The sequence below is a fragment of the Mobula birostris genome, chromosome 5, assembly GCF_030028105.1.
Source record: "Mobula birostris isolate sMobBir1 chromosome 5, sMobBir1.hap1, whole genome shotgun sequence".
Lineage (NCBI taxonomy): Eukaryota > Metazoa > Chordata > Chondrichthyes > Myliobatiformes > Myliobatidae > Mobula > Mobula birostris.
The window spans coordinates 24,603,326-24,630,775 of NC_092374.1; the positions used below are offsets into that span (position 1 = coordinate 24,603,326).

General features: G+C 38.8%; 1 protein-coding gene across 4 annotated transcripts in view; it reads left to right on the top strand.

Moving 5' to 3' along the window:
* Window positions 1-27,450, top strand: part of LOC140197572 (teneurin-3-like) — a 2,811,066-nt gene that overhangs the window by 654,408 nt on the left and 2,129,208 nt on the right. For all 4 annotated transcript variants that reach the window (XM_072257693.1, XM_072257692.1, XM_072257694.1 and 1 more), the window contains one exon: window positions 14,529-14,632. The gene's annotated coding sequence lies outside the window, so the exon portion shown is untranslated. The remainder of the gene's footprint in view (window positions 1-14,528; window positions 14,633-27,450) is intronic.

Consider the following 27,450-nt stretch of genomic DNA (forward strand, 5'->3'; position numbering starts at 1 on the left):
CTTTTAATAATAGTTTCTAAAGCATTCAAAGGAATGTGAAGGAGGCAGTTAGATCTTATTAGTTTCATCCCAGCATTTAGAATTTTGATCTTTCTTGGATCCACATCCATAACTGCCTCCTTGAAACTCACTGATCAAAGGCTCAGGAAAGTTTCTGTAGTTTGAACATTTAATTTTCTGCTTTTTCTTGCAGAAATTAGACTTGCCATCTACAATAATATTATACTAAGTGCATGGAGAGCTATGGAAGTGCATAACTGGCATTTTACTATGTGATGGGAAGGGAACTCAGAAATATCCGTTGCAAGCCAGTGCATGGAGAAATTTCTTCAAGGCTGGCAATACGAAATCATCCATCAATTGCACATTTGGTTTCATTGATCCAGTGGAATGTGTGGGGACCAAAATCTGTCGCTCTCAAAAGCATTTAGCACTAGCAACTGCAGATCTATTCTTGCCCCAAAGGTCTTGAACACAAATACTCTAAGAAAGGTTTAATGGTAAATAGAACATTTTTTTTTATCAACACAGACTTTCACTTGTTAAGCAGTTTCATTTTTGTAAGCAAGTTGATTGCATTTATATGAAGCACCAGCTGACCTTGACTCGCAAAGCCCAGCAGTGCTTGCCTTTGAAGGGTGAAATTTATATACAGAAAAACAGATGCAGGGCAAGATTTCCTCTCTTTACTATTTGCAACTCATGGGTAAAGAATCCATTAACAGCTCTACCATGAACAAGAGGATAAAGTAACTTCTCACAAGTCTTGTAGACTTAGAATACAGTTACAGGGAAGAATGCAGAGGAAAAAAAATGCAAGCATAAAAATACATTATTTATACCTTTAAGAGAACAGCTGCTCAATGGGTTATAGGAAAAAAATATGGTATCATCTCAGAGCCTGAAAAATTGCTCCTGCAATGGAACCATTGGAACATTGAACAAATCTTTCAGTTGCTGGCATTTGTAATTGCTATCTTTCATAGAACTAGTCCAATAATTTCTCATGATTGATGTTTTCCAGTGAGTTCAACAATGCACTAAACCAAAGAATATTATTCAATTCGTGCTGTTTGTGGATTTAACAAGAGCAAATATTGGCTTTGTAATTACACTGTGGGTGAATCACATCAGAATGCTTCTCTATTAATCTGAGATGCCTTTGTCTGCTAATTTGGCAGCTCTACTAAACCATTTATTTTAAGTGGGTTAATGCATGTGCTAAATTGTGAAAGAAATTAAACATTTGTGTGTGTGTGTGTGACTATCCGAAAGCATAATTCCAAGTGCAGCTATCATTTTGATGCTGTGGTCTCAGTAATCCAAAAAAATTAGATTCCTCCATGCAAAATGGTGCCCTTACACTTAATAGAGGTGGGCTGGTAAATGACAAATCACAGACAGTATTCTGTCTTCTGCCCCTTTCCTTTCCAAAGTTCAAAGTCTTTATTACCATCAAAGTATTTATCTATCACCATACACTACCCTGAGATTCATTTTCTTGCAGGCATTTGCAGTAAAATAAAGAAATACAGTAGAATCAATGGAAAACCACACCCAAGCAGAGACTGACAGGCAACCAATGTGCAAAAGAAGACAAATTGTGCAAATACAAACCAATGAATATTGAAAAGATGAGTTGTAGAGTCCTTGAAAGTGAATCCATAGGGTGCTGATTCAGTTCAATGTTGAGGTGAGTCAAGTTACCTCAGTCCTGATGAAGGGTCTTGGCCTGAAGCATCAAATGTTTATTCCCCTCTGTAGATAACTTGCTGAGTTGTTTCAACATTTTATGTGTTGCTCAAGATTTATAACATCTTCAAAATCTCTTGTGTTTGTGCAAATGACAGACAATCATCTTTTTAAACAAGAGATTACATAACCAAGTATGAACAAAGAAAATGGAACATAGAATGGGTCAGCAAAGGAACAAACCCTTCAATGCACAATGTTCTGCCAAATCCCATTAAATTAGTAATCAAATGGCCAACTAAACTAACCTTTTCTGCCTAAACAATGTCCATATCCTTTCATTTTCCTTTCATGTGCCTATCAAAACATCTCTTAAAAGTCCCTACTGTTTCTGCCTCTACTACCACTCAAAGCAGCACATTCCAGGCACTCACCATACTCTGTGTTTTAAAAAAAACTTGACCCTCTTCTCCTTTGAAATTACTCCTTCTCTCCTTAAATGTATGCCCTCTGGTATTAGACATTTCAAACCTGAGATAAAGATACTGTCTGTCTGCTCTATCTGTCCCTCTCCTAATCTAAGAAGTCTCTATCAAATCTCCACTCCAAAGAAAAGCACTCAAGTTTATCCAACCTGTAGTTGTAGCACATGCCCTCTAATCCAGGCATCATCTTGGTAACCATCTTCTGTACCTTCTCCAAAGCCAAACATCCTTCCTGTAATGGGGTGACCAGAACTATATGCGGTACTCTCAACGTGGCCTAACTGCAGCAAAACATCCTGACTTTTGGGGGAAAAAAATGCCTCGACTAATAAAGATAAGCATTCCACATGCCACCTTTACCAGTATATCAACCTTTGTAGCCACTTTCAGGGATTTATGAACTTGGGCTCCAAGAACTCTCGGTTCATCAACACCGTTAAAGGTCTTGCCCTTAATGGTATACTGTCTGTTTGCATTTAGCCTACCAAAGTGCAGCAGTTCACATTTGGCCTGTTTAAACTCCATCTGCCATTTCTCTGCCCATATCTGCAACTGATCTATATCCCATTGTATTCTTTGCCAGTCTGCTTGACATTTATGTGGCATTATCTCAAGCTCCTTGTCATGAACATAAAATGCAGTGCCTTTACTGCAACCACATCTTCAAGCCTCAGTCTCGACCACCAGGCAGGAAGAAGGTTTGAGACACATGGAAATAGTAGCTTACAACTCATGTTCTCAGTATTAATTTTATTTATAGTTTGTCTTCCTTTGTATTTATCAGTCTTTCTCCATGCATGCACAGATCTTTATAAGGTGCTATTGTATTTGTTTTTTTCCCCTGTAAAGCTAGTGAGAAAATGAATCTCAAAGTACTATATGGTAACATGCTACTGAACTTTGATATAAATTTACTTTTGACTTCAAATTCACTAGTCAGACTTGATCCAGTGTTTCGTGCTGTTGACATTTACTTCTTATTCCAAAGCAAAATTGGCTTGATTGATGTGGCAGCTAACAAAGTTCTGAATATTTAAAGTTCTTCAACAACTAATAAGTTATTTACTTGTGATGTATATTTTCTGCTTTGATATGCTGCACTTAAAAGAGGCATTAATAATAAATATTGTAGAACTAACAGGTGATTGGACATTTCCATGCAGAGAGATTTGCTTCTCTATTTTATCAGCATTATAAACAAGTTTATGTATTAGCAGCGACTGATCATACAGCATGCCAGTTGGCTGTGTGTCACCAATCTAGACTCTGAATCAGAAGATTTTGGTTTCACTCACTAGTCCAGGATCAGCACATGGAACCTGGCTGGATAGTTCTTAGTTGTGCTTTGTGGTGTTGTGATTGCTGTTTCTTTATGCAGAGACTCTGAATGGGCATCATCAGCAGGTTCAACATTAATTCCTCATCTCATTATGGTAACTATGTACCAATTTCGAGAAGTTTTGATGCAATGGAATGTCTTGCTGGACAAATTCTGATGGTTATCAAACGTTAACTGTGATGATGCAAGGCTAAGTTTATGTGGCAGAACATATATTGTCATTCAGTTGTCACATTACACTGAAGCTCTGTCCAGATCATTAGTCCTTTCTACTTAGAAATGTAGCTTCAGCTTAGCATAGTACTAATCCTCTGATGTACTGTGAAATCTAGTAATATTCATTTCTGGAGTTCATTTCACTTCAATGTAGCTGAACTTCAGAAGAGGAGTCTGGTACATGTTTAAGATGGATAATAAAGGACAAGTTTATTTTCTATGGTAACTGATGCATAAAAGGAAGTTATTCCTTCTTATCCCTGGACTCTGAGCAGGAATTTTAGAAAGAGTTCATAAAACACTTACATTTTCTGATAATATATGTAAAATTATTATGAATTCTTTGAATAAATTACACCTAATTCCCAAGTTTATTCATTCTGATATAATTTGTGTTTTTATATTTTAATGTTTCCAATATAACAGTAGCTTCAATGAGCCTCAAGACAAAAAAAAACTCTAATCAGTAACAGTAACAGGCTATTCAGCTGAACTACTCTGAACTCGCCTCTTTCGGATTCAGTATCTCTGCCCATTCTATTTCCACACCTACCTCTCCATCTCTTTCTTTTTTGGCTGTCTTGTAATTTCATTCCTCATAAAAGCTTGTCATTGAAAGCACCTACTATATCTATCATTTTATAACAGCAGTCTTCAGCTTTGTGCTGTCATTGTCTTTGTTTCTCTGGCTAGGCAATTTGACTTGCATCAAGGGCCTGTCCTCTTGCAAGAGTCTCAGATCTGAAATATCAACTCTGTTTCCCTTTCTGCAGACGCTGCCTAACTTGTTGGGTGTTTCAACCATTTTCTACTTTTATTTCAGATCTGCTGTTTATCTATTTTCATTTTACGCTTACACTTCAGAACATGTTTATGATGAGCAGTAGTGCTCTGAAGATACTGGGTTGGTGTCGGTCATCACATATAAAGGATTATCCACCCTAAACGTTATTGGGATTACTGTACCTGCAGTTTGCTCACCTTATTAGCCTGATTTCCATTATTCAATTGTATTCTTGTCTGAAATTGTGCAAACTGAAATGGGTTACAATATCGACAATAAAACTTGGTAATTTTTTTTTATCAAGTATATATACTGAGTGGCCTCTTTATTAGGTACGCCTGTACATCTTGTTACTGCAAATACCTAATCAACCAATCAACTCAATAAATAAAAGCATGTAGACGCAGTTAAGAGGTTGAGTTATTGTTTGAAGCAAACATCAGAATGAGGAGGAAATATGATCTAAATGACCTTAACCATGGAATGTTTGTTGGTGCCAGACAGTGTGGTTTCAGCATCTTAGACACTGCTGATCTCCTAGGATTTTTACGCACAGCAGTTTCTGGAGTTTACAGAGAATGGTGCAAAAAAAAGAAAAAAAAATGTCCATTGTGTGGCAGTTTTGTGAGCAAAAACACTCTATTAATAAGAGAAGTCAGAGGAGAATGGGCAGACTTGTTGAAGCTGACAGGAAGGTGACAGTAACTCAAATAACCACACATTACAATCATGGTGTGCAGAAGAGCATCTCTGAATGCACAACACATTGAAACTTGAAATGGATGCACTTACAGCAGCATGGTCCTACCCTACTAGAATGGTCTACCTAATAAAGTTGCCACTGAGTGTAAATTTAGAAGATATTGGAAGCAAGGTCAAGTTCAACAACATTGTAAAAAGATAGTATGATATAAGCAATTCATCTTTTCAGTTCAAGCAGCCCTGTATAGACAGCCACACACACAAAATGCTGATGGAATTCAGCTAGCAAGGCAGTATCTATGGAAAAGAGTAAACAGTTGATGTTTCGGGCTGAGACCCTATAGACAGGTTGGGGACAAACAAGGGAAAGTCTGTAGATGCTGTCAACCTGAGCAACACAAATAAAATACTGGAGGAACTCAGCAGGCCAGGTAGCATCTATGGAAAACAGTACAGATGACGTTTCAGGCCGAAACCCTTCGGCATGACTGGTTGCGGATACTTTTCTTAAAAGCTATATTCACCTGCTTTGTTGTTAGAAGATCTTAGACCGTGCAAAACACAGGTTTAGAAATTCACACCAGTAGGATCATGTTTATTTAAAATATATCCATGTAGTGCAGTGAGAGATGAGAATTAAATGATAACAGCCAGCTGACCAAACTATGGGCCATTATTTTAAACTTGTACTATTCTGCTTTTTAGGTATTAAAATAATTAATGTAAGGACCCATTTCGCCTTAATGAAGACAATAATGGAATAAGCACAGTGAGCATTTTGCCGTATGAATTAGAAGAATAATACCATTTTATAAATAAAGTAGCCTTGAGCCCATTAATCAATGACCCTTTAATCCAGCCTTTACTGCACGTGGCTAAATTAACGCTAATTATTTCTGTTGATTTAATTTCCTTTTAACGTGTTAACTCTGGGAAATGGTGTGCATTAATGGAAAAAGCTGACTGATCAGTTGAACCAACTATGTGTATTCACTGATACCTTCGTGCTAATGCTGAATTAGCCTGTCCATGTTACCACCTTTAGAATGAGATATTCATCCTGTCTTTCCTGTGGGCTGACATAAAGTTTCACATGATACTATTTGAAGAGTAGGTTAACATTTATTACACATTCAAAGTTACCTGGTCTTTCCCTTATTGCATTTCTGATAGCATCTTGTTTGGCCTAAATTGGTTGTAGTATGTTCTACAATGCAACAGTACCTAAAGTCCTTAATTAGCTGAAGGTACTGTGGGCACCCTAATAAAAAGCTTTATAAAATTCAAGATCTTTGTTTTATCACATATGGAAGAAAAACTTTATATATGCATAAATTTCCTTTTCATCACATCACAGATTTCTGTCAGCCTGCAGCCATTTCACACTGTTTAATTTCTGTGATGCACCTTATAAATAAAGCATGAAACAAGGATAATCATTTGCAATGAACAGAAAACCTATTCTGGAGGACAGGGACTCCAATTCATAATGGGTAACACAAATATCTGATTAAATGTTGTCACTTGCCAAAACCATCTATTTCATTTGACTTTGGAAATATGATTTGCATTTTTTTAAGGGCGGTTGAACTATAATCTTTGGAAGAGAATTGGGATTACCTTGAGTGACCTGGTCAATACTTATTCCACAATTAGCATCAAAATGTCTCTTCCTTGGGGTTGAATATGCTTTGCTTACACCCCTGCTTTCTGGGCTGTCAAGTGGTTGCTGAGGCTTAAAGGATGTTAACGTAAGTTTGCCTATTTCTCCAGTGAATTTGAAAGACAAGACCATAAGACCATAATATATAGGAACAGAATTAGGCCATTTGACCCATCGAGTCTGCTCGGCCATTTCATCATGGCTGATCCATTTCCCTCTCAGCCCCAATCTCCTGCCTTCTCCCCATGTCCCTTTGTGTCCTGACTAAGCAAGAATCTATCAACCTTTCCCTTAAATGTACCCAATGACTTGGCCTCCTCAGCCACCTGTGGCATCAAACTCCACAGATTCATCATTCTCTGGCTAAAGAAATTCTTCCTCATTTCTGATGCTGGGATCTGACCTTGGTAGTATTTTTCCAGTGTCTTAAGATGAGTTCCATATGTATTCCAGGTCTCAGAAGCATATAGAGGGGCAAATATGATTGTTTTTGTTTAGTCAGGTCTGAAGTCTTGATCAGTTTTTCTTCAATCGACTAAAGGCTTTGTTGGTACAGTGAAGACAGTGATGAATTAATGGGAGTCAATCCCTGAGATGTTAGGTGTGGTCTAAGTTTTTCCAGTCTTCTGCGTGAACCTTTATTGTTAGAGGGCAACTTAGTTTTAGTGTAGTAGAGGCAGGTTGCTTGGTCTTGTGCACATTGAGTACAAGGCCATCCTCGCTTATGACTTCACTGAAGAAGTAGTATTTGAGATGGTATTTGTACTTTGGTGAATAGGTTGATGACATCTTGGACCTTGTCCCTTGAGCATGTTCAGGCACAAGTGAGCTCTGGATATAGCATTGTGCCTGCTAATGTTTAAGATTCATAATTCTTTTCAGAAAAGTTAATTAGTGCTTTCTAGAAGCAGAAAGGTATTGACAAGAGTCAACAAGCTAGGTGTCGGAGGAGCTCAAAAGGCCAGGAATGGACAGGCAACATTTTGGGTTAGGTTCTTACAGCTTGCTGGTCTTGATAACTGTCCAAAGTTGATTGACCATTTTCCTCCACAGATACTGCCTGAACTGCTCAAATTCTCCATCATGTTGCTCTAGTTTCTAGCATCTGCAGCCTCATGTTAACCAGGGTACCCTTGTCAATATATATTCAACACTGAAATGCAGACTGTTCCCTTACATTATATTGCTGTTTGTGAGGTGCTTGCTGCACTCAAGTTATCAGCTATGTTTCCCATCTTAAAAATTACTTCTCTGATTCCATCCAGAGATTGCAAAAGGTACTGTATAAATGCAGACCTTAACCAACCTCCCCTTTAAGGAGACTGATGAAACTTTCCAATTCTTTGCCTTAAGAGGATTGTGGATGCCAAATCATTAGCATTTAAAGTAGAGATGGATAATTTTTTGAAAATCAGAGCTTTGGACATCAAACAGAGAGAAGAAATTGAGACCTGGAGTGGATCATTTATTATCATATTGTATAACAGGACTGGCTTCAGGAGCCAGGTGGCCTACCACCCCTGCTTTTTTTTCCTTCTGTGTTTTCATGTGTTTAAATACATGACCAGCATTCTCAGAATCACTTTTTGAAAACCAGCTCCGCATGCACTGCTCTCTGAGGGAAGAGATTCTGGATGAAATTACTTTCTCCATGACTCAGACGTTATCTTTTATTGATGGTCTTCAGTTGTGCTGTTCCTCACAGTGGCAACGCTCTGTGTCAACTTGGTTTCAACTTTGAAAGATCTGTCAGGCTGGCCCCTCAACCTTCTATTCCCCGCCTGCTCACAAAATATTCCCGCAATTCTCTATTGGAATCCTTTTGCCAATTGTACAGCAATTCTGCAAGTGTTTTAGTACATCTCAGTACCTTGTCATAGTCTCCGTCAGTCTTAATTATTCCCTCCGAATTTGGGGGTTATTTGTGAATTTAAAAATTGTATTTGTAAAATGTTAATGTAAATTCTGCACCACGTGCATTCAGCATTGCATGGCATTAACAGGGCAACTGCAGCAGCTTTGGTTCCTTCAGGTGCATCAGGCATCCACTAGAAAAGAAAGGTAAAATCTGTTTGGATAGAGGAGGTTCATTTCTTGCCAGCTTCGGATCAAAGGTATCCTGTTGAGCACTCAGAATGGATCAAAGCTGGTCTTAGCAGCCTGCCAGAACTAGTGAAGCATACAGATAGGGATTAGCTACAGCAAGTGTGTCGAGCAGTTCAAGGCTTGGCTCAGGGACACCTGAGAGAAGAATGAACTCCCCTGCAAGAAGGACAAGCAGCATTGGAACTTTTTCTACAGATCTTCATTGCACTTGTGCAAATGTTCAATGATTCAAAGACCACTCATGATAAGGCCATTGCATAGCGGTGCACTTGGCAACTTTGTGAGAATTTATTCTGTAAGGGCAGCATAGTAGCATGGCAGTCAGCATGATACTATGGCAGCTCCAGTGATCCAGGTTCAATTCTGTCACAGTCTCTAGGGAGTCTGTATGCTCTCCCTGTGATCACATGGGTTTCATCTTAGTGCTCTGCTTTCTTCCCACATCTAAAGATATTAATTGGTTAGTAGGTTAATTGGTCAGCAGGTTAATTGGTCACATGGGTGTATCAGGTAGTGTGGGTTCATTGGGCTGGAAAGACACGTTACTGTTCTGTGTCTCAAAATAAAAGTACATAAAACTTTTGAAGAACATAGTTCTCAGGGCTGAACTTCATGTGATTCAACTTGCCAGCTCTGTTTCCATCTTTCTTCCAGCTAGCTAACTGTCCTCTTCTGCATCCTCTAACAGAGTCCTTCTATAAGCTCTAAGTTACTGTTGTGCTGTTTCCTGCCTTACCCTCTGCTGATCACCCAGTCTAGCTTCACCTGCACAAATTAGATCTGCTGGCTGTAGGAAGCCCTATACATGTCCTTCTGCCTTTATTTAAGGGCTGGAAAATTCACCCTCCTGAAATGAAGGTTCATTCCTTCTATCATCACTGATGTTTTCAGTTTGAATGTATCAGGAATCATTAACTTTTCTTTGCTAGTGTGACGATTTTGCAGTAAGACTACAGACAAAATAAAGTAACCAAGTATTTTTTGGCAAAAGTAGATGTGTGAACAATGTTGCTCAATGCAAGTTTTCATGACTCTTTTTAAGTTGCAGTGACAGGGTAATTAAAAAAAAACTATTGTAATCGATCATTTAATGCTCATTTTGAGAATTTCCAACATTTTAGGTGTAGAATCAGAAGTAAAAATTTCTTCAACCTTCACCAGATAGGATTGAAAAGAATACAAAAGCACATAACAATATATGTTTGTAAACTAAAATACAAAGAATGCTGGTACATTCAACAGCATGTGTGAATATAGAACATAAAACACTACAGCACAGTACAGTCCCTTTAGCCTATGATGTTGTGCCTACCTTTTAACCTGCTTTAAGATCAATCTGACCCTTCCTTCCTACAAGGCCCTCCAATTTTCTCATCCATGCGCTGATCTAAGAGTTTCTTAAATGCTCCTAATGTATCTGCCTCTATCACCATGCTTGGTAGGGTGTTCCATATTACCACCAATTCTGTGTAATAAAAAAATCTAACCTCTGTCTTCTCCCCTATAATTTCCTCCAATTGCCTTAAAAATGTGCCCCCTGGGGTTAGCCATTTGCACCCTGGGAAAAAAGTCTCTGGCCGTTTACTTGATCTATACCTCTTATCATGTTGTATACCTCTATCTTCCTTTGTTCCAAAAAGAGAAGCCCTCACATGTATGGAGGAAGAGAGTGAACATTTCAGATTGATATTGTATTAGCACTTGACTGAAAGGTAAGGTGTCCAGGGAAAAACAAACATCACCATCCCCAACCCCCAAAACAATATGACAAGAAGTGATGGAAGCATTCAGTTGATCAGGTGGCATCTGTGGAAAGATGATAATGCTCAAACATTTATGCTGTTTCCCTTTCCACAAAAACTACTTGACAAGGTGAACCATTAACTCTGTTTCTCACTCCATTGGTGGTGCCCTACGAGTCACAAAATGTTGGAGAAACTCGGCAGATCAGTCATCATCTCTGGAAAAGTTTCAGAACAAAATCTTTCTTTGTAGTTTCACTTTACTTTCAGTCCATGAAGATCTCCTGAACTCCAGTTACATTTTTGATTTGACTTTAAAATTTTAAATATGCACTTATGTTCTGAAATTGTTATTTAAATATCAGTTATTGTATAAAAACATATGAGAAATTTTTGATCCCAATCATTCCAAACCTCTCCCATCTTGTCAAAAATGCTTTTTTGGAATGTGATTCTTTATACATTTATAAGAGGAGAAAAAGGACAAGTTGAGAGATCCTTTTGTGAGTCATACATACCTTGCATTTTTCTGCCAGTTTCCAACCTGGTCACTCCATGAAAAACTGCTCTACATTTCAAAGTTACATATCAACCACATATTGCAGTGATGAAAAGAAATCCCCCAACTTCAAAATGCACAAATAACCTTTAATCATCCTGCAGTGTTAACTCTGAAATAAAAAAAGACAAAGATAGCTGCTGCTAAAGCTCATATGACAACCTACAAAGTAGAATGGAAGCAGCCATGCAACATTTATTTTCTTGCAGTATGTTCTCCTTATCCTTGAACAAAAACAAAACATCAAAAATAAATTTTATATCTGATGCTTTTGATAACTTTTAAAGGTGCAATGTAACCTCTGCTGGGAAGTTTCAGGCCAAATCAACTCCTTCTCAAGTGCCCGTGGGCACTCTGGGAAATTTAGTTGTCACAGCACCTTCACTTATACTAAACTTGTACTTTCTCCTCTGTTCGAGAATGTCGTGTTTGCCTTAACTTTGGAGAAGAGCAGTTGTGGAACAGAGACATGAAAAATGGGGTTGAACCATAGAACCATAGAACCATAGAAACTACAGCACAGAAACAGGCCCTTTGGCCCTTCTTGGCTGTGCCAAACCATTTTCTGCCTAGTCCCACTGACCTGCACACAGACCATATCCCTCCATACACCTCCCATCCATGTATCTGTCCAATTTATTCTTAAATGTTAAAAAAGAACCCGCATTTACCACCTCGTCTGGCAGCTCATTCCATACTCCCACCACTCTCTGTGTGAAGAAGCCCCCCCAATGTTCCCTTTAAACTTTTCTCCCCTCACCCTTAACCCATGTCCTCTGGTTTTTTTCTCCCCTTGCCTCAGTGGAAAAAGCATGCTTGCATTCACTCTATCTATACCCATCATAATTTTATATACCTCTATCAAATCTCCCCTCATTCTTCTACGCTCCAGGGAATAAAGTCCTAACCTATTCAACCTTACTCTGTAACTGAGTTTCTCAAGTCCCGGCAACATCCTTGTAAACCTTCTCTGCACTCTTTCAACCTTATTTATATCCTTCCTGTAATTTGGTGACCAAAACTGAACACAATACTCCAGATTCGGCCTCACCAATGCCTTATACAACCTCATCATAACATTCCAGCTCTTATACTCAATACTACGATTAATAAAGGCCAATGTACCAAAAGCTCTCTTTATGACCCTATCTACCTGTGACGACACTTTTAGGGAATTTTGTATCTGTATTCCCAGATCCCTCTGTTCCACTGCACTCCTCAGTGCCTTACCATTAACCCTGTATGTTCTACGTTGGTTTGTCCTTCCAACGTGCAATACCTCACACTTGACAGTATTAAACTCCATCTGCCATTTTTCAGCCCATTTTTCCAGCTGGTCCAAGTCCCTCTGCAGGCTCTGAAAACCTTCCTCACTGTCTACTACACCTCCAATCTTTGTATCATCAGCAAACTTGCTGATCCAATTTACCACATTATCATCCAGATCATTGATATAGATGACAAATAACAATGGACCCAGCACTGATCCCTGTGGCACACCACTAGTCACAGGCCTCCACTCAGAGAAGCAATTTTCTACCACCACTCTCTGGCTTCTTCCATCGAGCCAATGTCCAATCCAATTTACCACCTCTCCATGTATACCTAGCGACTGAATTTTCCTAACTAACCTCCCATGCGGGACCTTGTCAAAGGCCTTACTGAAGTCCATGTAGACAATATCCACTGCCTTCCCTTCATCCACTTTCCTGGTAACCTCCTCAAAAAACTCCAACAGATTGATCAAACATGACCTACCACGCACAAAGCCATGTTGACTCTCCCTAATAAGCCCCTGTCTATCCAAATGCTTGTAGATTCTGTCTCTTAGTACTCCCTCCAATAACTTACCTACTACTGACGTTAAACTCACCGGCCTATAATTTCCCAGATTACTTTTCGATCCTTTTTTAAACAACAGAACAACATGAGCCACTCTCCAATCCTCCAGCACTTCACCCGTAGACAGTGACATTTTAAATATTTCTGCCAGGGCCCCCGCAATTTCAACACTAGTCTCCTTCAAGGTCCGAGGGAACACCCTGTCAGGTCCCGAGGATTTATCCACTTTAATTTTCCTCAAGACAGCAAGCACCTCCTCCTTTTCAATCTTTAGTTTTCCTCGAGGGGAAAGGTTTTGAAGGGGAGATAAAGCTTATTTTGGAAAATAATTTAAGAATAGCACATTATAGTCATAGTCATACTTTATTAATCCCGGGGGAAATTGGTTTTCATTACAGTTGCTCCATAAATAATAAATAGTAATAGAACTATAAATAGTTAAATAGTAATATGTAATTATGCCAGTAAGTTATGAAATAAGTCCAGGACCAGCCTATCGGTTCAGGGTGTCTGACCCTCCAAGGGAGGAGTTATAAAGTTTGATGGCCGCAGGCAGGAATGACTTCATAAGACGCTCAGTGCTGCATCTCAGTGGAATGAGTCTCTGGCTGAATGTACTCCTGTGCCCACCCAGTACATTATGTAGTGGATGGGAGACATTGACCAAGATGGCATGCAACTTAGACAGCATCCTCTTTTCAGACACCACCGTGAGAGATTCCAGTTCCATTCCCACAACATCACTGGCCTTACAAATGAGTTTGTTGATTCTGCTGGTGTCTGCCACCCTCAGCTTGCTGCTCCAGCACACAACAGCAAACATGATAGCACTGGCCACCACAGACTCGTAGAACATCCTCAGCATCGTCCGGCATCTGAAGGATCGCCTACTCGAGGAGCTCAATCAGATAAAGAGGAACAAATTCACAAAGCAAGTTGAAAGTGAAGCTCTGGAACTTAAATACAATGGTCAGGAAGAGTTGGTAGAAATTGGCAGACAGGAGCTAGTATGTGGTATGCAATGATTCATTGCATAGAGTTTAATATTGTTTGGAGATTTTTGAGGAAAGAAGTCAACAAAGATAGCACTTGAAGACTTTGCTCTTTGAGTAATTAAAGATGAGAGAAGTTCTGTTTTAACAACCATTAATCTTTCATGCTTTTTTTGTTAAATTAAATTATTGGTTAGAATGACTGCAAGAAAAAATATTGGTCCTATTTTGTCCACATTCAAATCTATCATGAAACAATATTAGTATCAAAAGAAGTTGAATTTTAAATTATTTTCCTACTGTTCAAACTGTAATTTGATTTTGGAATGCACTATTTTTTTAAAGCTGTGTTTCCCAAGGCTCACATGTATTATTATAATTCGTCTGTATGTTCCTTTCCTCACAGGGAATCTCCAGGGACCACCAGCTGGAAAAGAAGTGTGCTTTCCCTTGTCATTTAAGTCTAGCCGAATAAGAGAAAACTAACTTTGCTCCAAACTTTTTGTCAAGGTATGTCGCATGTTGATAGATCAATCTGTCATAGAAATCATGTCAGGAATCTTTGGACATTATACTGGGATGAAGGCATGCATTGAAAACTTGGAAACATTGGATTATCTCTAACTGAATTATCCCTAACCTCAAATCTAAGGAGTCTCTTGCTGCAGTAATATATATATTGCACATCTCTTTTATCAGCGTTTTAATATGCCTAAGAATTAATTCCTGCCTTGCCTGATCTGCTAACCTTTGCAACTTCGAGTAATTTCTGCACTATGGCTTTATCTAGGATGCGTCATTGAACATTGAGTATTTGCTATTCTAGTCTGTACAATTGCAGGAATTTGTAGTTCCCTCTTATTTTGGGCTAGCTTCATGAAAATGCAGCCTCTCGCTCTCTTGTATAAGAGTTCCAGCTACTTTGAGCAGAACTGCAAACAATACTTATTCAATATCATCCTAACAAAAGTTACACGCTTCAGGTTTGTATGAGATATTCTTGTATTCTTAAATGTCAGATGAAGGTTATCTATTTTGTTGAATGCTGTGTTAATTAGTTTGTATTTTCCACATAATTGTATTGAGGAACACAATGTCCTCAAAACGTGTCCCTAGATGAGAATCGATAGAAACCTGTGTTTGAATTTTTTTTTCATAACATGGGTAACGGTCTTGGAGTCGCTGGTGTTTGGCTCAAAAATGGTACTCACATTCTCATACATCACTAGATTTTGCAGTGCATATTAATACTTTGCACAGCTTTGGTGGCAATACAGTTTCCTGGCAGAGAAATCACTGGACAGTTTTGCTTTGATTGTGGGACACTGCTTGTGGTAGGTAGCTGGTTAAAGGTTTGAACTCTGAATGCAAACACACAGAGGGAAGATGTTGGTCAAGGAAACTAGTTGTGAAACATCTTTGCTGGATCTCACTGGAGATGTTCCAAATTGCACTCTGCAAGGCTATGCTGCAGACTGAGTGACAAGTCAGTGCCTTGCAGTTCTGTGGGGCAATGTGTATCATGGAACTTGTGAAGATGATGAAAAGTGGCAGGGAATGTGCACTGTGACAATCCATGCTGAGCACACATGTCGCTTTTTCCTGCAGTTTTTCACCTCTATGGCAGTCCTTCAGGCTGCTACAATGTAGTTATATTCGGGAAAGGTTTTCATGGCAGTGACCTGCTTTCCACCATATGACAAAGATGCAGCTCTCATCAGGGATTATGCAAGTCACATTGCTGTGCTTCAATCAAGGTCTGACACCTTCACACATTTTTAATGATGATGTCGTGACTTTGGGGAGTGTTCCTTGATTTGCCATTGACAATGAACCATAATTTGAGACTGATTACTGAGGAACTTAGAAAAGTAATCAGCTCTTGTATCTATCAAATAGCACAGCAAATCTCATTTAGTCACAACCTCAGTACAGCAATAGTTTTTGAAACTTCACTAAACTCCAGTTTCCAAAACAGCCCACTGAAGGCTAGAAGTGGCCTTTCCTAGAGCTGGAAGGCTGTTAGTGTGGGTAGTTAGGTGGGAGGAAGAAAGGGGCTTGTTCTGACGTGTTCTTTTTCTGCTGTAGTTTTTGATTGTGCTGCTCAGGTGAACATGATAGGCACGCTATGTAGACGCCAGAATGTGCAGCAGGCTGGCTGCGCCACAGCTCAGGTTGTGTTGCTTGATAATGCAGACAACGCGTTTCACTGTGTGATGTCTGGTAAATAAATGTATCTGAATGAATATATGAATCTGAATCGTATGCTTTAAATAACTACATGTATACTTCTTTAGATGGAGTTTCACTCTGCAATAGCTCCTGTGCGCCTGGCTTTTAGGGCAATAAACAGAGATAATGAAGAAGAAGATCATTGGCTTAGCTCAGCACAGTTCATCCTTATTTATTTATTTATTTATTTACTTATTTAGCGATTTCTGGCGCAATGAGCCGTGTTGCACAATTGCACCCATGTGGCCAATTAACCTACGAAAATTCACAGGGAAAACATACAAGCTCCTTACAGCCATAGGCAGGAATGGAACCAAGTCTCTGGCACTGAAATAATGTCATATTAACTGCTACGCTACTGCACTGCCCCTTTTGATATATATATGCCACAATCTCCCTTGTTGTACCAATTTTTTCTCAAATGTTACCAGTGCTCTTTCCACCACCCCCAGCTGCGGTGTAATATATCAAGTAATTTGTCCTTATGCTGGGAAAAATTCAGAATCTGAATCAAGTTTAATATTACAGGCGTATGTTGTGAAATTTGTTGTCTTTGCAGCAGCAGTAAAATGCAATACAGGAAAACAGAAAAAAATCTGATCTACAGTAAGAATATATATATATTGAATAGTTAAACGTAGTTCAGAAATAGAAATTAAAAAAGTAGTGAGGTAGCGTTCACGGGATCAATGTCCATTCTGACATCAGATGGCAGAGGAGGAGGAGCTGTTCCTGAAACGCTGAGTGTGTGCCTTTAGGTTTCTGTACATCTTTCCTGATGGTAGAAATGAGAACGAGGCATGACCTGGGTGATGGGGGTCTTTAATGATGGGTGCCATGTCTGTGAAGCATTGTTCCTTGAAGACTCTCACCCTGAGGGGTCCATCCCATGTTGGAAACCATATTAGTAAATTCTTAATGGCAAGGTTTTTCTTGCACTTGATATATATGTATATTAGCTTACTGTTTTTCAATTCTCCTTTCCTTGTCATGGCATAAATCCAGTCCTTTTAACCCACTTTCATGTACGATCTGCATAATATTTTCAAATAAAGCAGGTCAGCATTATCATTTACAAAAGCCAAATTTAGATCAGCTAACAGAGGAAATCTACAAAACCTGAGATTGCTGTCTGTTGTGATTTGTAAGCAAAGCAACGGGGGATGAAAAATCTAGGAGGTGGAAATTTGCTTTTTGTTGTATGCTCTTAAGGCTTGATATTGTAATGCGTTTATGCTGCATTCTTCTTCAGTTCCGTTCAGTTCAATGGAATCAGTTTTCAGAAGTCAAGTTCAAATATATTGTGCATTTAGCCAAGACACTGGGGAAATGATTCCTGCTCCTAAGCTATTTCAGAACAATTGCTAAGCTAGAGACTGGTGTTCATAGTTGAATTATCTTCCTTAACTATTTGTAGCAATTCATGTGCTATTTTCAACAGATTTTTGAGGATGAAAACAAAATCACAGAACTGCTCCAGAAAGGAAAGAAGCTATCAGAGAATTACATCCCAACTGAATATATCCAAGAGCTGTTCAGCTAGTCCCATATCCCTGTTCGCTCCCTTGAGCTCCGCAAATTATTTCCATTTATGTCCTTAAACATTTCACTTTTTAAGGCTATGGTGCAATCTCTCCACATTCATGCTCCTGATTCCATCCACAAAACTGTATCCCTTGGGTCCCTTTTGCTTCATTTACCACATTCATTTTATGAGGAGTGAAAGATGCCTGTGCATTAAGTTTAATTTGTGATGGCTTCTTTGCTATGTAGTTGCTATATAGTTTTTGTCCATTGGAAAAGGGGCACTAGATGTTTCCAGAACCATTTTGAACCATACAGTACAATAGTCACGGTGCCATAATTGTAATATTTTAAGGAACAATAGATCTCTCATTCTCATTGCCTGCACATTGCTGGAATATCCATTCAAATTTTCTCAGAGGAATCCTCGTCACACATTTGCATTCCATGGAATGCACTCGTCAGTTTAATGGTACTTTATAAGACCATAAGACATAGGAGCGGAATTAGGTCACTTAGCCTGTAGAATCTGCTAACATTTCCATCATGGCTCATTTATTATCCCCCTAACTCCATTCTCCTGTCTTCTCCTTGTAACATTTGATGCCTTGAGTAACCAAGAACCTATCAACCTCCACTTTCAAATGTACTCAAAAACTTGGCCTCCACAGTCCATGGCAGTGAATTCCACAGATTCAACACCCTCTGACTAAAAACGTTCCTCCCCATCTCTGTTCTAAATGGATGTTCCTCTAGTCTGAGACTGTGCCCTCTGGTCCTAGACCCACCAACTATAAGAAACTTCCTCTCCACATCCATTGTATCTAGGACTTTTAATATTCAATTCGTTCCAATTAGGTCACCCCTCATTCTTCTAAACTCCAGCGAGTATAGACACAGAGTCATCAAATGCTTTAACCCTTTCATTCCTGTAATCATTCTTGTGAACTTTCTCTGGACACATCTGTTCTTAGATAAGGCTCAGAATACTCCAAGTGCAGTCTAACCAATGTCTTATGAAGCCTTGGCATCCCATCCTTGCTCTTATTTGAAAGCTAACGTTGTATTTGTCTTCCCTACCACCAGTTAAACTTGAAAGTTTACCTTTAGGAAATCCTATACAAGGATCTCACAAGAAATTATTAATTCTTAATCCCCAGGACATTCTGCTTTTCCAGCATTGGAGTATTCTCCATTTTCAAAAATCCAATGTTTCTTTCTTTCTTCCCATCCAAATTTTCCTGAACACCTTGTGCATAGGGATATTTAACATCTAATATTTTCCTATTTTAGCCTGATCTCCATTATTACCACAACATCACAATCCAACGCTTTAATGGCATGTGCAACTCTCCATCCTTGTGCAATATGCATTATGCTTTTATGTGAATGCAAGCTTCTGTTGGAGTAGTGCTGTCTTTCTTCTTTAGTATCTTTTTCCCTTCTTAGTGCTTCATCGTAGTGACTGTTTCCCTGCCAAAAGTGTCTAAACTCTTAACCCTTCATGGCTGAAGGTTAATGAACTTTTTTGCAAGGACATTGGCCACAGCTCAGTTAGGAACCAATACATCTGATTGAAAAGTTATTTGTAAACCAAGGTAACATGACTTTGGTGAAAATAATTTTAATACTTCAAAACTCTGAAGCACAGTTCTGATGACCATAAACTATACTCAGTGGCCAGTTATTAGGTACAGGCATGAAACCTGCTGTGGTCAGCTGCTGTAGCCCATCCACGTCAAGGTTCAACATGTTGTAACACATGCTTATTTGGTTGCTGTCTCCTTCCTGTTGGCTTTTACCATTCTGGTCATTCTCCTCTAACCTCTTTCATTAACAAGGCATTTTCACCTACAAAAGTGCCTCTCATTGGATGTTTTTATTTTGCTTTTCACACTATTCTCTGTAAACCCTAGAGATTGTTACACATGTACATCCAAGGAGATCAGTAGTTTCTGAGATGCTGAAACCACCCTGTCTGGCAACAGCAATCATTCCACTCTCAAAGTCACTTAGATCACATTCCTTCCCATTCTGATGTTTGGTCTGAACAACAACTGAACCTCTTGACCATGCCTGCGTGCTTTTATGCTTTGAGTTGCTGCCACGTGATTCTCTGATTAGGTATTTGCATTAACAAGCAGGTGTACAGGTGTACATTAAAGTGGCCACTGAGTGTATGTAATGTTTGTCAAATCCCAACTTTCTAAGTCCATCGTGAGTCAAGCCTCAACCACCATTGAGCACATCTGTACGGACTGTGGTTGCGGGAAAGCAACGTCCATCATCAAGGACACCCACACTGCAGGCCATGCTCTCTTCTCACTGCTGCCATCAGGAAGAAGGTACAGGAGCCTCTGGACCCACACCACCAATTTCAGGAATGGTTATTATCCTCTAACCATCATCTCCACCAGAGGGGATAACTTCACTCAACTTCTTCCACCCAATCACTGAACAGTTTCCACCAGCTATGAAATCTCACATTCAAGGATTCTTTGTGTCATGTTTTTAATACTTATTGCTTATTACAGTATTTGTTATTTTTTCTCTTTCTTTTTGTATTTGTACATTTCATTGTTTTTTTTTCCTTTTGGACATTGGTTGTTGCCTGTCCTGTTGGGAGTGGTCTTTAATTCATTCTGTTCTGTTTCTTTTATTTACTGTGATTGCCCAAAAGAAAATTAATCTGAGGGTTATATATCAAGTCATGTATGTACTTTGATAATAAGTTTGATAACAAAGACTTCATAAAGTCTTAACATTACAACCTTGCTTCTATATTTTAGTCCTCTTGAAATGAATGATAACATTCCATTTGTCTTCCTCACCACAGACTCAACCTACAAATTGACATTGAGGGAATCCTGCACAAGGACTCCCAAGTCCCTTTGCACTTCAGTTTTTTTTAGTATTTTCTCTACCAAAGTGCATGACTGTATTCTATCTGCCATTTCTTTACCCTTTCTCTTCATCTGTCTAAGCCCTTCTGTAGCCTCTACACTTCCTCAAAACTACCTGCCCCACCACCTATCTTCATATCATCTGCAAACTTTGCAACAAAGTTCCATCCTCCAAATCATTGACATGTAATGTAAAAAGAATTGGTCCCTGTTGGACCCCACTGGTCACTGGCAAGCAGCTAGAAAAGACTCCCTTTGCCTCCTGCCAATCAGCCACTGCTTTATTATGGCCATTAAGAAGGAGGTACAGAAGCTTGAAGACCCACACTCTGTTTCAGGAACAGCTTCATCCCTGCTGCCATCAGATTTCTGAACAGTCCATGAAGCTATGAACACGACTTCTTTTTTCCTCTTTTGCATTATCTATTATCTATCCATTAATGTGACTTATGTTTTTTTTTATATCTAGCTATGTACTGTTACTACAAAAACCAAAACAAAAACTTTCATTACATATGTCAATAATAATAAATCTGATTCTGATTCTTATCCTGATCCCTTCCTTTCTATGCACTCTAGTTTTTGTTTCGGCTTCTCTGGGGCAAAAGACTATGACCATTACCTTATCTATAGTCCTAACAATTTTATAAACCTCTATAATATAACCTCTCAGCCTTTTATATTTCAGGGGGTAAAAAAAAAGCCCCTGCCTATCTGGTTCTTCAAAAACACAAGCCCTTCAGTTTGGGAACATCCTTGTTAATCTTTGCTGTGTCCTTTCCGGCTTACTGGCCTCCTTCTAATAGCTAAGCAAATAGACTTGCACAGATTAATCCAGGTGCACCCTCACCAACATCGTGAACAGCTATATCATGATGTCCCATCCCTTGTATTCAATTCCCATCCAATGAACATGAGCAATACAGTTTGTTTTTCACCTTTACAAAATGTCTCCAGTTTCCAAGGCGCAATTTGAATTGATGTTTCCAGATTAAGATAGTTCTCTATTAACCTAACCATGATGTGACCAAACCTCCAAGTTAAATGTTCAGTCACTAAAAGTGGAATTACAGACTATAGCATGGAAGACAAATAAAACTCACTTGGATGAGTTTCATAATGATCATAACATCTGTTTCCTTATTTTACAATAATTATTCATTTTGGCAATCAGCATGAATTAATTGAAGATAGAATAAAGAGGACTATCACAAATCTATTAATAGCAGAGTAATGTTTTAGCCACAGGCAGTCCTGTTGCAAATCAAATCATTAATTAGGAAAAGAAATAGATTACTGTATAATGATGTCTTTGGTGAGTCACCTTTTTCAATAGCATGTGTATGTGTGTGAGTAAAGAAAAAAATAGTTCGAAGTTTGTTTCCTACAATATTGTCCCATGTGACAAATTGTATTCAGTCTTCTTGTGGCATCCAATTGCCCAGCCATATGCACTGTCATCAGTTATAGCAATGAATCATTCAGGATTATATGTTAGAATGTCTAAGCCAAATGATAGGAAGACCTTCTGCTTAGGAAATTATCTTCAATGAACTAGCAGAAGGTTACAGCCAGTAGGGATGCAGCCGGCAATTCAAAGGTATCATCTCTAGTTCTGTGAATAAGTTTTTTATCTTTGCACATTTAGTTCTAAACTTTGTAACAATAAAGTCGGGGTTACTGAAAAGCTCAGAAAAAAGTTTCCACCTGAACAACTTTTGCCTTTAGTGAAAAGACAAAATATTGAAAACTGACAATTCCTTGTAATGTTTTTTTGAAGAAGTTGCTGTCCTGAAGTTTCAATTCTACTTCTCTCTCCCGACCCACTGAACATTTCCATCTTATTCTAATTTTATATCAGGTTTCAAGCATCTACAGTTTTTTATTGGTCTTTCAATTACTTTAAGTATTTCCAATGAGTTTTGGCCACAAATTTCTTCCTTTGAAAACTATTTTAAAAAACATGTTTCGCCTAAGAACATAAGATAGAAGCAAGCGGAGATCATAAAGGCATTCAATATGGTCATGGCCAACCCTGTTCTTCAAGGCAATGGGCTGAATGATGCATTCGCTAATGTCTGTACTATTCTAAAATCTACCTCAACCTTAAGTATACTTGGTCAGTAAGCTTCTTCAGCCTGTGAAATAGTTAATTTTGCATATTTATCCTCCAACATGAAAAAAATCTCCTCTCACCCCCTCACCCTAACATAAAGCTACCCAGTTTTATACACACTCAAAATGCTATACACACAACATCTATGTAAACTAATAAACGGTATTGACATTAAAGAGTCTTGATGAAGCTTGAAACATCAACTGTTTATTTATTTCCATAGATGCTGCCTGACCTGCTGAGTTCCTCCAGCATTTTGTGTCTGTTGCTCTAGATTTTCAGCATCTGTAGAACCTCTTGTGCTTATGATCCAGTTCGATACTCTCCAGCAAGAGGAAACAGTAACATAACATCTAGTATCAATACCTCCAGAATGTTTCTCACTTTATTTCACAAAATAAATAGGACATCATTATTATTGTTCCTGGAAATGATATTGCAATCAGGATATGCTAAGGTGCAACAGAATATCCTGTGGATGCTGAAATCTAAAACATAAACAGAAAATATGAGAAATGCTCATCGAGTTTGACAGCTTCAAGAGGGGAAAGAGAAATAAATATGAAGTTTAGTTTATGTTTGATTCAAAATGTAATCACATAATCTTGGATCAGTAATACTAACGCCTCCTCTATTCACTGCCTCTGTGACTTGAGAGCGGGTACCACACTTGCAATCCAAATCTACCTCAGCAGTGAGGGTAGATAGATTGTCGGGATGGTGTCGAGGAGCAATAGGAGATGCAGGTAGATACAGTATTTGCTGTTAGTCCCTTGACTTCAATGGAATTAAATTTTAGGAGTGAAATTCAATGTACAAATGCCAGTGCATCTCATCTGCCATGTGTAAAGAAGGATAAAGTGTAACTCGGTGCTCTTTACAATACGACATTAGACTAGGCACCCTCCTGTCATCCAGATGAGACAGAACTATCCCCTGACATTCTTCACGGAAGAGCACAAGTGTTTTCCCGCAGTCTTGGCCTATATTTATCCCTCAGCCCCAACCAATAACTCTCTGATTTTGTCAGCTATCTGCTTGCAATCATAGTTACTTGGAAACTGCATAAATTGTTTGCCTGATCTATGATTTTCATTTCTTTTCAACTTTCCTTTATTGAGCAGAGGACACCTTGAAATGCTCTGTTCTATTTTTGTATATATTCATTGATTGGATGCATTGACAATTCTGAATTTTATTGTACATCTCTAATTATTCTTGCAATGGGTAGTTAAGACTCAACTCCATTGGTGGAAGCAAAGTCACTATGGGCCAGATCAGGCAAGTTTGGCAGAACAAAATTAATGATTAATCTAGGATTAATGTAAATGATGGTAGATGGTCAGAGTAGTTCTAGTGGACTGAAGGACAGTGTTTGCATGCTTTTTGACTCAATGACTATGACAATAGGATATTAGTGAAGCAAATTTATTCTGGAATGATCAGAGAGTTTCATGGCCATCAGATTTAATTAATCACTTTACTTTCATCTCTGATGAACAAGCCTCCATTTCAATAGTCCAGGGTTTGTGGTACCCTTGGGATTCCGCTTATAATTTATTCATCACATGTATATTGAAACATGCTGGGAAATGTTTCAAAGGTTTCAAAGGTACATTTAATGGCAGAGAAATGTATACAATATAGTTCCTGAAATGCTTTTTCTTCGCAACCATCCACAGAAACAGAGAAGAGCCCCCAAAGAATGAATGACAGTTAAATGATAGAAGCCCAAAGTTCCTCCCAGCTTCCCTACCTCCTGCGCATAAGCTGCAGCAAGCAACGATCCCCCTCCCCTCACCAACCAAAAAAAGCATTGGCACCCACCACTGAGCACTCAAGCGTGCAGCAAAGCAACAGCAAAGACACAGACTTGCAGAACCCCAAAGACTACTCGTTCACCTGGCATTCAACATAAGGGAGAAAGGGGTGTCTCTGTAATAAGGGAGAAATAGATGTCTCTGTTTCACAGCGAGAGGGGAGACATAGCAAACAGCTTGCTGGTTTATGATGTTAAAAGTCCATTGCGTCACTTTTTCCGAGTTCTGTACCCAAAGATCTCAGGTCTCTGGGCAAACAGCCATAGATCTCCGAATCCCATGACACATCAATCTGCCAGGACACCGACATTCAATCCACCCATCTCCATGAGATCTTGGCCCTCCAAAGGTGAGCTGAGCTCCTCGGCTGCAACTTTGGCAAATCGAGTAACGGTCAGCTGTGAAACCCCGTGAGTGGGTCCCATTCCTGCAAAGAACCGAAGTCAGCATGTAACTACAGGTCAGGGTCTTCAGAAGAACCCTGAAAGGGACAAATAGAGATATTAAAGATGGAAATAGAGCTGTTTCTGAAGATGTAAGCAAAGGAGTCACTGTTAGGTGCCATTGTTTCCTCAAATGTGAAATTTGTGTTAATAATCAGCACATCAAGGGATGTGCTGGAGGCAGCCCACATGAGTCACTGTACGTTCCAGTACCAACATATCAACGTCCATAATGTTCAACACAGTACACAACACAAGCTGTAACAACAACAGGACATGGCAAGACCATAAGAGCAAAATAAGACCATGTCCCACCCTCTCATCCCCTCACACGCATAGGCCTCTCACCCCAACTCCGGAGCGACCTTAGTGCATCTGAAAGACTTCAGTGGCCTGAAGAATGCCAACATATTGCAAAGTGCCAATATTTTCTTGTATTATACTATGACCTGATTTGATCACAAACCAGTGAGATGAGCAAAATGCAAAGATAACAATTTGAACTGTTTGACCTTTGTTTTAACAATTGTACAATTGTAAAATGCCACTGTATTTACTATTTCACATGAAGAGCAATAAAATATAGCTGGGAATTACAGCTGACCCCACTGTTGACCTTGCCAGTGATGCAAATCCACCAGTGGTACTCATTGCTCTTAGAAAAAACCACACTGGTAAGGTGGGAGGAAATAGAAGAGCACACTCAATTGGTCATTGATTTGGATACCAGTCAGCTGATAGAAACAGGGGAATCTCTGCATTTTGTCCGCATAGTGGATGATAACTAGGATGAGTATTAACTCACTGCTCATCTGACAGTGCTGAACTTTACAAGCAGCTATTCAGAATGAATGATAATATTCAATGAGATATGGCCAGGGTCAAGCTCAATTTATGAAATAGCTCTTATTTTTAAGTTAATTCACTTAATAAGGAAACTTTTATAATGGCTGAACTTGGTGAAATTGAGTTCTGGTCTATGCAGATTGATAGATCATAAAATAGAGAAATCCAATTTCCCTGATTGCTGAGCCATTACGAGGAAATACTTGCAGGAAGTTGATAATAATGAGACAATATCAATTAGCACACATGAAGCAATTATGATGCAGATGACACACGTCTGCTCAGGCAGTTTCTCTACTCGAGATCCTCCAGTTTCATTGCAGCAGTTGAAATCACGAAAGGCCTTATCAGTGCTTGGGTTGGCCCTGCCATTCAAATGGAACGTTCTCAATTTGTACAGTTTGCTTCATTTCAAAGTTCATATAGCACTCTGAAATGTATTTTCTTTTATTTATCTTTGCCAATTGAACATCTTGAAGGCTCTGAGTGACTTGCAGGAAAGAGTTCCAAATTTCCACAACCATTTACGTGTTTCCTCATTTCACCCCATCCGGCCTAGCACAGATTTTAAGATGATACGCACTTGTTATCTGTTTCCTTATGGAAGGAAATAGTAGCTCATATCTACCTTTGTAGATTCACTCAATATTGAATATAAACCAAATTAATTCAATTTGATCATCATACCTTGGTGGGAGACAAATTTTGTGAAGCAGATGTGGTATCTCCCTGTTCATCTCTATTGCACAAACTTCCTTCCAGCATCTGGCTTGTACAGCTCTGTAAAAAATATGGAAGTTAAACTGCAACTTCCACTCATTTTTCTATGCCTGTGAGAAGATGGGTCTGGTCTACCCAATGTATAGTACCTTCAAAGGCCAATGAGGCAATGTACCTTCAGTACTGTGTACATCTGATTTCTAGATTGTTTGCCAATTATTTGAAAATTACTTTTAAAGTACGGTATATAAGTATAAGTGGCTGAGATCCACTTGCATCTTTTTTTCCTTCTCTTGATCTTCCTCCTTCCAGTGCGGGAGTATGACTGATTGCAAAATTAAAGTTGTATAGAGATTTACTGCATACATGGAGAGCAAAACTATACTGTAATCAGCAGCAGTTTTGAAGGGAATTGTAAGCCTTCCCTTCATTTCTGTTTCTTATTTATGTTTACTAATTGATCCACACTTCGATCTTTTTTTATTGAATCACATTATTTTTCAAGCGATTATAAATCTACACAAAGTGATCCTTCAAATTAAATGATGTTTAGGAATATTACACAACTAAAGAACAAATTTGTACAACATGTTTTTTTTTCTTCTGCAAGCTCAGGACATTCCAAAGCTCATTCAAATCAAATTCAAGTATTACACAGGAAAACGTGATCTCACACATAAAAATATGATAGTGACATGACTATCTATATACTTCTTTAAACACA